The 13,226-nt window shown below is 39.5% G+C and overlaps 1 long non-coding RNA gene across 1 annotated transcript; it reads left to right on the forward strand.

Annotated features, from left to right (window-relative positions):
* Nucleotides 1-3,841: 3,841 nt before the first annotated feature.
* Nucleotides 3,842-4,737, forward strand: LOC117185570 (uncharacterized). The gene is made up of 2 exons (XR_004471079.1): nucleotides 3,842-4,123; nucleotides 4,382-4,737. It is a non-coding gene; the product is annotated as an uncharacterized lncRNA (long non-coding RNA).
* The last annotated feature ends 8,489 nt before the right edge of the window (nucleotides 4,738-13,226 follow it).

Consider the following 13,226-nt stretch of genomic DNA (forward strand, 5'->3'; position numbering starts at 1 on the left):
CAAGGTGTACTTATAATCCGTTTTTAACTTCAGTCCGTCGACAATGTATCGAATCACCGACTCCGTGTCTGTTGTCCCACGTGCAGCAATGCGTTTCATCTGTAGTATATATTCGTGAAAACTTTCGCCGGCAATCTTCACTCGCATAGACAATTGATTGTGAATTTGCGCACTGCATAAACGCTCACACTCAAACTCCTGTAGAAGTTGATGACGCAATTGGCCGTACTCATACACTGCTGTGGACTCGAGAAAAAGAGCGGCTGTACCTGTCATTTTTGCTCGGGCTTGCACGTATTTTTGTTTGTCATTTAGTCCGTATGCTTCAGCGTTTAGCTCGAAGTTAATAAACCACTGCTGTACCGACATATTTTCTCCGTTGAATTCTGGAATAATTTTGGCAAAATTTTCCACTACCAGCTTTGCATCATTTTTCTTGTCTATTTCATCTGCATTTATTTTCATCGAGAGCAGTTGAACCAGCTGTTGGAGCGTCTGTGTGTTTTCTTCTAGGAGTGTTGACCTCATCGCTTCCTCGTTCGCGTTTTGCTGGCGATTGATCCTGTTTTCTTCTGATCCACTTGGGCCTTCGTTTTTCTGCATATTCCCGGCTGGTGGTCCACTTGTATTTTCCATTATAATTCTATTGCGCAATACTCTTGTGGGCAGCCGGCTTGAAACAACCCCTTTTTCTCGGTTCTTCTTTTCACCCACTCGCTGTCTCGCTTCCTCTGCTTGCGGCTTCTGAGAGTCAAATGCGCCGTTTTTTTGCACCGAATTTTTTCTTTTCCGTCTCGCTTCGTCTGCTGCCGGCTTCTGAGACATGAGACACACAATTTTTTAATTTTTTTCCACTTTACACAGGCAGTACGCGACCGGTTGAGCCCCCAAATGTAAGATATTATTTAAAGTATTGTTTATTCGTATTATTATCGCGATGGCCTGGTATGTGTGCTTACAAAAGTTCTTAATGTTACGGCTTATTTCTGCTGATTTTCTGCTGCTGCTTGAGTCGCGTCCGTATGCTGCTGTTCTCTCCTTTTCACTGCTTCGCTCTGTTCCTCTTCTTCTCTGTCTGCTGTTACTACTGCTGTTGCTACTGCTGTTGCTGCTGCTGTTACTGATCATCAGCTGTTCCTCTGCTGCTGTTATTACTGCTGTTGCTGCTCCCCGCTGCCCCTTTAATAGGCCAGCTGGCCCACTCCTTCTTACATACATGCCAGTGCTGGATAGGGAAGGGTTCTATATAAGTGCAGGTGCCATATAGTTGCGGAGGTTCCACTTTTTTATGGGCTAGAGTGCCATATTGGTGCTAGTGCCCAAGATGTGCGATCCTGCCACATTTCCTGGAGCGTGGGTGATATATAGGTGCGGTGATTCAATATACATGTAAGCGCTGTATAGGGACGGGTTCTATATAAGTGCAGGTGCCATATAGCTGCGGAGGTTCCACTTTTTTGGGGCTATATTGCCATATTGGTGCTTACGCCCAAAATATGCGATCCTGCCACATTTCCTGGAGCGTGGGTTATATATAGGTGCGGTGATTCAATATACATGTAAGCGCTGTATAGGGACGGGTTCTATATAAGTGCAGGTGCCATATAGTTGCGGAGGTTCCACTTTTTTGGGGCTATATTGCCATATTGGTGCTTATGCCCAAAATATGCGATCCTGCCACATTTCCTGGAGCGTGGATGCTATATAGGTGCGGTGGTTTAGTATACATGCCAGTGCTGGATAGGGAAGGGTTCTATATAAGTGCAGGTGCCATATAGTTGCGGAGGTTCCACTTTTTTATGGGCTAGAGTGCCATATTGGTGCTAGTGCCTAAGATGTGCGATCCTGCCACATTTCCTAGAGCGTGGGTGATATATAGGTGCGGTGATTCAATATACATGTAAGCGCTGTATAGGGACGGGTTCTATATAAGTGCAGGTGCCATATAGCTGCGGAGGTTCCACTTTTTTGGGGCTATATTGCCATATTGGTGCTTACGCCCAAAATATGCGATCCTGCCACATTTCCTTCAGCGTGGATGCTATATAGGTGCGGTGGTTCAGTATACATGCCAGTGCTGGATAGGGAAGGGTTCTATATAAGTGCAGGTGCCATATAGTTGCGGAGTTCCACTTTTTTGGGGCTATATTGCCATATTGGTGCTTATGCCAAAAATATGCGATCCTGCCACATTTCCTGGAGCGTGGATGCTATATAGATGCGGTGGTTCAGTATACATGCCAGTGCTGGATAGGGAAAGGTTCTATATAAGTGCAGGTGCCATATAGTTGCGGATTTCCACTTTTTTGAGACTAGAGTGCCGTATTGGTGCTTATGCCCAAAATATGCGATCCTGCCACATTTCCTGGAGCGTGGGTGATATATAGATGCGGTGATTCAATATACATGCAAGTGCTGGATAGGGAAGGGTTCTATATAAGTGCAGGTGCCATATAGTTGCGGAGGTTCCACTTTTTTATGGGCTAGAGTGCCATATTTGTGCTAGTGCCCAAGATGTGCGATCCTGCCACATTTCCTGGAGCGTGGGTGATATATAGGTGCGGTGATTCAATATACATGTAAGCGCTGTATAGGGACGGGTTCTATATAAGTGCAGGTGCCATATAGCTGCGGAGGTTCCACTTTTTTGGGGCTATATTGCCATATTGGTGCTTACGCCCAAATATGCGATCCTGCCACATTTCCTGGAGCGTGGATGCTATATAGGTGCGGTGGTTCAGTATACATGCCAGTGCTGGATAGGGAAGGGTTCTATATAAGTGCAGAAGCCATATAGTTTCGGAAGTTCCACTTTTTTGGGGCTATATTGCCATATTGGTGCTTATGCCCAAGATGTGCGATCCTGCCACATTTCCTGGAAAGTGGGGGCTATATAGGTGCGGTGGTTCAATATACATGCCAGTGCTGGATACGGAAGGGTTCTATATAAGTGCAGGTGCCATATAGTTGCGGAGGTTCCACTTTTTTGGGGCTATATTGCCATATTGGTGCTTATGCCCAGAATATGCGATCCTGTCACATTTCCTTGAGCGCGGATGCTATATAGGTGCGGTGTGTAGTATGTGCATATATTGAGTGTACACTGTACCCAATGCATTGGGCCAAAACGGGCCAAAGTTGTTACTTTCCAGTCAATTACAACATTTGTGGGTACAAACTCACATAGTTAGTTTTTCTCAGCAGAACTCAGTTCATTTGTTATATTCTACGAAACACAGGGGACGCAGTTAAATTTTCTACAAAAATGCACATAAATTGGACATTGCACAACACTTAAATCTTGGGACTACACATAAAATAACTAAATACATTAGATACTACATACCTTTATCTTCATTTTCCATTTTTAGCTGAATTTATTTGAGCAAATTTACTCGATCGCCACGTAAAAATGTAAACAAGTAATTTGGCGCCAATTTTTTTCCCACAATCACCTGATCGATTGTTCACTTTCAAAAGCTCGCCAAAATCTTCAGGGAAGCAAAATAATTTTTTTTTTTTCATTTTTAATATGTATGATGAATTTACTTTGAGAATTTGCAAGAAAAAACGTAATCCATTCACATAAAAATTTCGACTTTATGCCAAAAAAAACGAATTCTGGACCATAGTGCAATGGTTAACAATAAATGTATCAGCAACACATTGTTGCAGTACACAAACAAAACCACTTTAAGTGAGCGTGCAATATGATCGCCGCTTATGCGCTAAGCTAAGTCAGCATTCCCACGCTGACCACTTGAAGCATATATATATATACACATATGTACATACGGCTCTTGCCCTCTCGATTATGCTGATAAGACAAATATGTATGAAGCCGCTTCGCTGTAGGCGTAACCGGCAGCGCAGCTATGCGGTCTGAGTTATAAGAATAAATTCAATAAAGACATTCTAAAAACCGAAGTCAAACGGCACAGACGTGCCAGTGTTATAATTGTAATATTGACATATTACATGGCGACCGTGACAAGTGTCACGAACATGTAGAACATATGTTAAAATAAATCACATAAGGAAAAAGCGGAGAGCGAGCGGCGAGAGTGGACAACAACAGCAGGCACCACTGGAAGCAGCAGGAAATGGAGCGGAACTGAACGCAGTAAGTAGAGTGGTATGTGTGGCAAAAGAGGCGGCGTAGTAAAACGCCTGAGAGCCAGAAGGGCAACACTACTAAAACTGCTAAATAGCAACGATAATTTGCCGTGGAGCACATCTGTGAAATTACACACAGAGCTCGATCACATCAAATTGTTGCTAGCAGAAAAGAAAATGAAAGAGCCAATGCACACAACCACCTACACTGCAATACGAAATATCAGTAAAATATTAACCGTAACTCCACCACCCCAAACGACAGAAATAGCAAAGCCAAGGAAGACCTGCCCGAACGACTGCGAGGGACCTCTAAACTCGCCGCATTGCGAGTACACCTGTGCAGCCTGCACCGGTGCCCCAACAGAGAAGCAGTAGCAGCCTGTGCAGCCAGCACCGGCCTCGTCTAGCGCAACAAGCTAGACCCGGAGCAGTGAACCGACAGCGCTTCCTAGAGCGCCCACCGCCAAACAAAATTTTTTTAAATGCCTGCGATGCATACAACTTAACTGTAAGATCTAAAATTGTAAAATTGAGCGGAATAACATCTGCCCAATTAGAGTGAGGCCTGTAAAGCCACACAAACACTAGGCAGGAAGAAATGTAAAAAAAAAAAAAAAAACTGAAAAAAAAATATATATAAATTATAAATTAATTTCAACAATTAACAAAGAATCTATACAGTAGTATAAAAGAAAAAAAAAAGGAATTTGTTTTTGTATATACATATGTCACGAACAAACAAAATAAGTAAATTTGAAGAAAATTTCGAAAATTTTTACACAATGGGTTTAGTAGATGTAAAATCGGTAGATTCGACAGCGAATGTAATAAACAAAGTCGAAGTCAATAACACCGACCTAAAGCTAATAACAATACTTATTGCTATTATTTTCATTATAATCATAGGACATCTATTATATAAATTGTATAAACTACATAATAGATGCATAAAGAAACGCTATCAAAGCCGGGCAGATGACCTGGACAAAATTTAAAACAAATTTATAATGGTAACGAAAATTGGCCAAAAATAAAAGAAAAAGTCCAGAACGAATCATGAATAAAAATATATCATTATTTGATTGAAAACCTATAAATTTTTTTGCACATTTTAATAATTATTTTAAAATGAAATGGAATGGCAAAATATTAATGCCGCATTAGTTAAAATAAAAGAAAATTTTGATAAATCATACAAGTGCCTAGCACAAAATAGGAATATTTCAAACGAAACTATAAGTAGACACGCGACACTATTAGTTGCATGTTTTAACCAAGCTCGTTCCCTGATACACGACAATAAAGAAAAGTTAAATACTCAGCATTGGTCGTATGTATCAAGATTTTTGAATAGATTAAAAACAAATTTAAATAGCATCAAATCAAAATATTCACTAGACATAACTATACCTTCGATTTTGAATACTCCAGTATTAGTCGAGGAAGACACAAACACAGATTTAGAGGGCGAATCTGAAATCGCAAGCGGTTCAGATACACATATAAAAGAAGAAGACCTAGGCGACCTTACGATACCAGCGGTAATCACACTAACCAATCTAGTTGATTCTGAATCAGAGTCTATTACTGAAGTAAAAACTCTAAAAATGGCCATGTCACAACTAGAATTTCTTAAGCTAGCCGCTTCACTCATACCTGAGTTTAGTGGAAAGCCTGAGAATCTACAAAGTTTCATTGATGCTCTTAGCTTAGTGGATTCACTTAAGGGAACACATGAAACTACAGCAGTCAACCTAATAAAAACTAAACTCAAAGGCCATATTCGAAACTTAATCACCACTGAACAAACAATAGTGTCCATAATAGACAAACTAAAAAGCGGTATAAAAGGCGAATCAGCCAAAGCAATATCAGCTAAATTGTTCAATCTGCAGCAAAAGCAAAAGACGGCAAGTCAATATATTCAAGAAGTTGAACAGTTGACAAGGGCTTTGCAATCGGCACATATGATTAACGGTGTATCGCAAGAATATGCCGAAGAATTGAGCCTACAAGTTGCTGTAAAATCAATCATAGGAAACAGCACAATTGACGAAGTTAGGTCTGTAATGAAATCACGAAATTTCAATACAATGAGTGAGATTACAACTGTGTTCGTCGATAGTTGCACAGACGCAGTAGGACACCCAAATACAGTCCTATATGCTGCACAACAGAGATATAACACTAACCGAGCGTATAACCGCGGAAACTACCGTGGAAACTACCAAAATAATAATTATGGCAACAACAGAGGTAGAGGCCAATATAGAGGAAACTATAGAGGCCGCGGTAACTCATACAGAGGCCATAACAATAATAATGGCAATAACAACAATGTGAGAATTGCCCAGAATGAATCGGGAAACTCACAACAGCCCTTAGGTACACAGCAATAGACAGTAAAAAGGTTCATTCGATTAATCTTAGTATAAATATATTCGTAACATTCACAAACGTAGCTACAGGCAAGAAATTAATATTTTTAATAGATACTGGTGCAGACATATCCCTGTTAAAAGACAGTTCAGACACTTTTAATGACATAAACAAAAACAACAAAATAAATATTCAGGGAATTAATCAAGGAATAATTCAATCTAAAGGAATGACATCCTTAGAAATGCAAAAAACTAAATATATAATTCCACACAACTTCCATATTGTCGAATCAACTTTTTCTATACCGTGTGATGGAATTTTAGGAATAGATTTTATTAAAAAATTTAATTGTCAACTAGATTTCACACCTTCAAAAGATCTGCTCATAATAAGACCAGACAATCTAAACTACCCTATTTATGTTCCCATAAATTACAGCTCTGGTAACAATACAATAGTGTTACCAGCACGATCCGAAGTTGTCCGTAAAATTGAGTTAACTTCAAATGAAGATAGCATTTTTATTCCGAACCAGGAAATTCAACCTGGTATATATGCAGCAAACACAGTCGTAACAACTGCAAATGCATTCGTCCGTTTACTTAATACAACTAGTACCGACCAAATGATCAATATAAATAAGTTGAATTATGAACCATTAGCAAATTATGATATATCCGAAATAAATAATGAAACTAGAACGAACGATGTTATATCAAAGTTATCTAAAAATTTTCCAAAACTATTTAATAAACAATTAAAAGAACTTTGTTGTAACTACGCAGACATATTCGGACTTGATACCGAATCAATAACAACCAACAATTTTTACAAGCAGAAACTAAGATTAAAAGATAATGAACCTGTATATATAAAAAATTATAGAAATCCTCATAGTCAAAAAGACGAAATCCAAGCTCAAGTCGATAAACTAATCAAAGATAGAATAGTTGAACCGTCAGCCTCAGAATACAACAGTCCACTTCTACTAGTACCAAAGAAATCCATAGACAACAAAAAGAAAAAATGGCGATTAGTAGTTGACTATCGCCAAATTAATAAAAAATTACTATCCGATAAATTTCCACTTCCTAGGATCGATGATATCTTGGATCAACTAGGAAGAGCAAAATATTTCTCTTGCCTTGACTTAATGTCAGGATTCCATCAGATTGAGCTAGACGAAAACTCTAGAGATATAACATCCTTTTCAACGAGCAACGGCTCTTATCGCTTCACGCGATTACCATTTGGTTTGAAAATAGCTCCCAATTCATTCCAAAGAATGATGACTATCGCATTCTCTGGACTTGAACCATCACAAGCATTCCTCTATATGGATGACTTAATAGTAATCGGTTGTTCCGAAAAACACATGCTTAACAATTTAATTAGTGTTTTTGACATGTGTAGGAAACACAACTTAAAACTACATCCTGAAAAATGTTCATTTTTCATGCATGAAGTCACATTTTTGGGTCACAAATGCACAGATAAGGGAATCTTACCAGATGACAAAAAGTTTGACGTCATATTAAATTATCCAGTCCCACATGACTCTGATAGCGCTAGACGTTTTATAGCATTTTGTAATTACTACAGACGATTCATCAAAAATTTCGCCGATTATTCTAGGCATATAACAAGATTAAATAAAAAGAATGTTCCATTTGAATGGACTAATGACTGTCAAAATGCATTTGAATATCTTAAAGCTCAATTAATAAAGCCTACTCTGTTACAATATCCAGATTTTACGAAAGAATTTTGTATAATCACCGATGCTAGTAAGCAAGCCTGTGGTGCAGTGCTAACACAAGCCCACAACGGGACTCAACTCCCAATAGCTTACGCATCGAGAGCATTTACCAAAGGAGAAAGTAACAAAAGTACGAAGGAACAAGAGTTAACAGCTATTTATTGGGCAATCACCAAATTTAGACCCTATGTCTACGGAACTCATTTCATAGTAAAAACAGACCATAGACCACTAACATTTTTGTTTTCAATGACAAACCCCAGTTCTAAATTAACGCGTATGAGACTTGAATTAGAGGAGTATAATTTTACTGTAGAGTACCTAAGAGGCAAAGATAATTTTGTAGCCGATGCATTGTCACGGATAACAATATCTGAACTAAAAGACATACAAAATAAAGTCCTGAAAGTCACTACCAGGTATCAAAGTAGACAAAAATTCTGCGCAGAAAACAACAAAGTAGAGATGCCAAAGCAATCTACCGAAACAGCTTCTCAGCCCAACGTATACGAAGTCATTAATAATGACGAAGTACGTAAAGTAGTGACCTTGCATATAAAAGATATGCTATGTTTCTTTAAACATGGTAAGAAAATTATAGCAAGAATTGATATTGGAGATTTATATACTAATAATGGAAATATTGACTTAGGACAACTATTTCCAAGGCTAGAAAAAGAAGCCGGTATATTAAAAATCAGCCAATTGAAAATGGCACCGTGGGAAAATATCTTTGAAAAGGTTTCAATAGATAATTTCAAAATTATGGGCAATAAAATATTGAAAACATTGAGAGTAGCGCTACTCAACCCGGTGACCACATTAACAAATGTTAAAGAGAAAGAAGCTATATTGTCTACACTACATGATGATCCAGTACAAGGAGGTCACACAGGCATTGCAAAAACCTTGGCCAAGGTCAAAAGACATTATTACTGGAAAGGTATGACTCGCGATATAACAGAGCACATCCGGAAATGTCAGAAATGTCAAAAAGCAAAAACAACAACAAATATAAAGACCCCTTTAACAATTACAGAAACCCCGATGAAGGCTTTTGACAGAGTGATAGTGGATACAATTGGTCCACTACCCAAGTCAGAAAAAGGCAATGAATATGCAGTCACGCTCATATGTGACTTGACTAAATATCTAGTTGCTATACCTGTCGCAAATAAAAGCGCAGCAACCGTTGCAACGGCAATATTTGAATCATTTATTCTCAAGTACGGTCCAATGAAGACGTTCATTTCGGACATGGGAACGGAATATAAAAATTCAATTATAAACGATTTGTGCAAATATTTAAAAATAAAAAATATAACATCAACTGCACACCATCATCAAACTGTTGGAACAATAGAAAGGAGCCACAGAACATTTAACGAATACATACGATCCTATATATCAGTAAATAAAACTGATTGGGACGTATGGCTTCCATATTTTGTTTATTGTTTCAATACAACCCCCTCTATGGCACATAATTATTGTCCATATGAGTTAGTATTTGGTAAGACTAATAATCTACCAAAATATTTTGATAGCATAAGTAATATAGAACCTATATATAACATAGAAGACTATGCTAAAGAAAGTAGATATAGATTAGAAGTAGCATACAAAAGAGCAAGAAATATGCTCGAGTTAAATAAACAGAAAAATAAGGAAATTTATGATTTAAAAACTAGGAACATAACGCTATCAATAGGAGATAAAGTTCTACTAAAAAACGAAGTAGGCCATAAGCTAGATCTTAAATACACAGGGCCCTATATAGTTGAAAAAATCGAAGATAATGATAATATAGTTATTTCCGGAAATAAGAATAAAAAACAAACAGTTCATAAAGATAGGTTAAAATCTTTTAATTCTTAACAGACACAAAATAAAACAAATAAAATACAAAAAAAAAGAAAAAAAATTTAATTATACAAGATGTGCAAAAAGATATGTATACACAAAAAAAAAAAAACCATTAAATACATTACAAATACAAAAAATTTTCAAATCAAAATTTTTTTATATATATAAAATAAATTTAAGTAAAATAACTACATTTAATTACGTTATTTTTCAAAAGGAGGGAGATGTAGTATGTGCATATATTGAGTGTACACTGTACCCAATGGTTAACAATAAATGTATCAGCAACACATTGTTGCAGTACACAAACAAAACCACTTCAAGTGAGCGTGCAATATGATCGCCGCTTATGCGCTAAGCTAAGTCAGCATTCCCACGCTGACCACTTGAAGCATATATATATATACACATATGTACATACGGCTCTTGCCCTCTCGATTATGCTGATAAGACAAATATGTATGAAGCCGCTCCGCTGTTGGCGTAACCGGCAGCGCAGCTATGCGGTCTGAGTTATAAGAATAAATTCAATAAAGACATTCTAAAAACCGAAGTCAAACGGCACAGACGTGCCAGTGTTATAATTGTAATATTGACATATTACAGGTGGTTCAGTATACATGCCAGTGCTGGATAGGGAAGGGTTCTATATAAGTGCAGAAGCCATATAGTTTCGGAAGTTCCACTTTTTTGGGGCTATATTGCCATATTGGTGCTTATGCCCAAGATGTGCGATCCTGCCAAATTTCCTGGAGCGTGGGGGCTATATAGGTGCGGTGGTTCAATATACATGCCAGTGCTGGATAGGGAAGGGTTCTATATAAGTGCAGGTGCCATATAGTTGCGGAGGTTCCACTTTTTTGGGGCTATATTGCCATATTGGTGCTTATGCCCAGAATATGCGATCCTGTCACATTTCCTTGAGCGCGGATGCTATATAGGTGCGGTGGTTCAGTATACATGCCAGTGCTGGATAGGGAAGGGTTCTATATAAGTGCAGAAGCCATATAGTTTCGGAAGTTCCACTTTTTTGGGGCTATATTGCCATATTGGTGCTTATGCCCAAGATGTGCGATCCTGCCACATTTCCTGGAGCGTGGGGGCTATATAGGTGCGGTGGTTCAATATACATGCCAGTGCTGGATAGGGAAGGGTTCTATATAAGTGCAGGTGCCATATAGTTGCGGAGGTTCCACTTTTTTGGGGCTATATTGCCATATTGGTGCTTATGCCCAGAATGCGCGATCCTGTCACATTTCCTTGAGAGCGGATGCTATATAGGTGCGGTGGTTCAGTATACATGCCAGTGCTGGATAGGGAAGGGTTCTACATAAGTGCAGAAGCCATATAGTTTCGGAAGTTCCACTTTTTTGGGGCTATATTGCCATATTGGTGCTTATGCCCAAGATGTGCGATCCTGCCACATTTCCTGGAGCGTGGGGGCTATATAGGTGCGGTGGTTCAATATACATGCCAGTGCTGGATAGGGAAGGGTTCTATATAAGTGCAGGTGCCATATAGTTGGGGAGGTTCCACTTTTTTGGGGCTATATTGCCATATTGGTGCTTATGCCCAAAAGATGCGATCCTGCCACTTTTCCTGAAGCGTGGATGCTATATAGGTGCAGTGGTTCAGTATACATGCCAGTGCTGGATAGGGAAGGGTTCTATATAAGTGCAGAAGCCATATAGTTTCGGAGGTTCCACTTTTTTGGGGCTATATTGCCATATTGGTGCTTATGCCCAAAATATGCAATCCTGCCACATTTCCTGGAGCGTGGATGCTATATAGGTGCGGTGGTTTAGTATACATGCCAGTGCTGGATAGGGAAAGGTTCTATATAAGTGCAGGTGCCATATAGTTGCGGAGGTTCCACTTTTTTGGGGCTATATTGCCATATTGGTGCTTATGCCCAAAATATGCGATCCTGCCACATTTCCTGGAGCGTGGATGCTATATAGGTGCGGTGGTTCAGTATACATGCCAGTGCTGGATAGGGAAGGGTTCTATATAAGTGCAGGTGCCATATAGTTGCGGAGTTCCACTTTTTTGAGACTAGAGTGCCATATTGGTGCTTATGCCCAAAATATGCGATCCTGCCACATTTCCTGGAGCGTGGATGCTATATAGGTGCGGTGGTTCAGTATACATGCCAGTGCTGGATAGGGAAGGGTTCTATATAAGTGCAGGTGCCATATAGTTGCGGAGGTTCCACTTTTTTATGGGCTAGAGTGCCATATTGGTGCTAGTGCCCAATATGTGCGATCCTGCCACATTTCCTGGAGCGTGGGTGATATATAGGTGCGGTGATTCAATATACATGTAAGCGCTGTATAGGGACGGGTTCTATATAAGTGCAGGTGCCATATAGCTGCGGAGGTTCCACTTTTTTGGGGCTATATTGCCCTATTGGTGCTTACGCCCAAAATATGCGATCCTGCCACATTTCCTGGAGCGTGGGTGATATATAGGTGCGGTGATTCAATATACATGTAAGCGCTGTATAGGGACGGGTTCTATATAAGTGCAGGTGCCATATAGCTGCGGAGGTTCCACTTTTTTGGGGCTATATTGCCATATTGGTGCTTACGCCCAAAATATGCGATCCTGCCACATTTCCTGGAGCGTGGATGCTATATAGGTGCGGTGGTTCAGTATACATGCCAGTGCTGGATAGGGAAGGGTTCTATATAAGTGCAGGTGCCATATAGTTGCGGAGGTTCCACTTTTTTGGGGCTATATTGCCATATTGGTGCTTATGCCCAAAATATGCGATCCTGCCACATTTCCTGGAGCGTGGATGCTATATAGGTGCGGTGGTTCAGTATACATGCCAGTGCTGGATAGGGAAGGGTTCTACATAAGTGCAGAAGCCATATAGTTTCGGAAGTTCCACTTTTTTGGGGCTATATTGCCATATTGGTGCTTATGCCCAAGATGTGCGATCCTGCCACATTTCCTGGAGCGTGGGGGCTATATAGGTGCGGTGGTTCAATATACATGCCAGTGCTGGATAGGGAAGGGTTCTATATAAGTGCAGGTGCCATATAGTTGGGGAGGTTCCACTTTTTTGGGGCTATATTGCCATATTGGTGCTTAT

The sequence above is a fragment of the Drosophila pseudoobscura genome, unplaced genomic scaffold (genome assembly GCF_009870125.1).
Source record: "Drosophila pseudoobscura strain MV-25-SWS-2005 unplaced genomic scaffold, UCI_Dpse_MV25 Unplacedtig00000861, whole genome shotgun sequence".
Taxonomy (NCBI): domain Eukaryota; kingdom Metazoa; phylum Arthropoda; class Insecta; order Diptera; family Drosophilidae; genus Drosophila; species Drosophila pseudoobscura.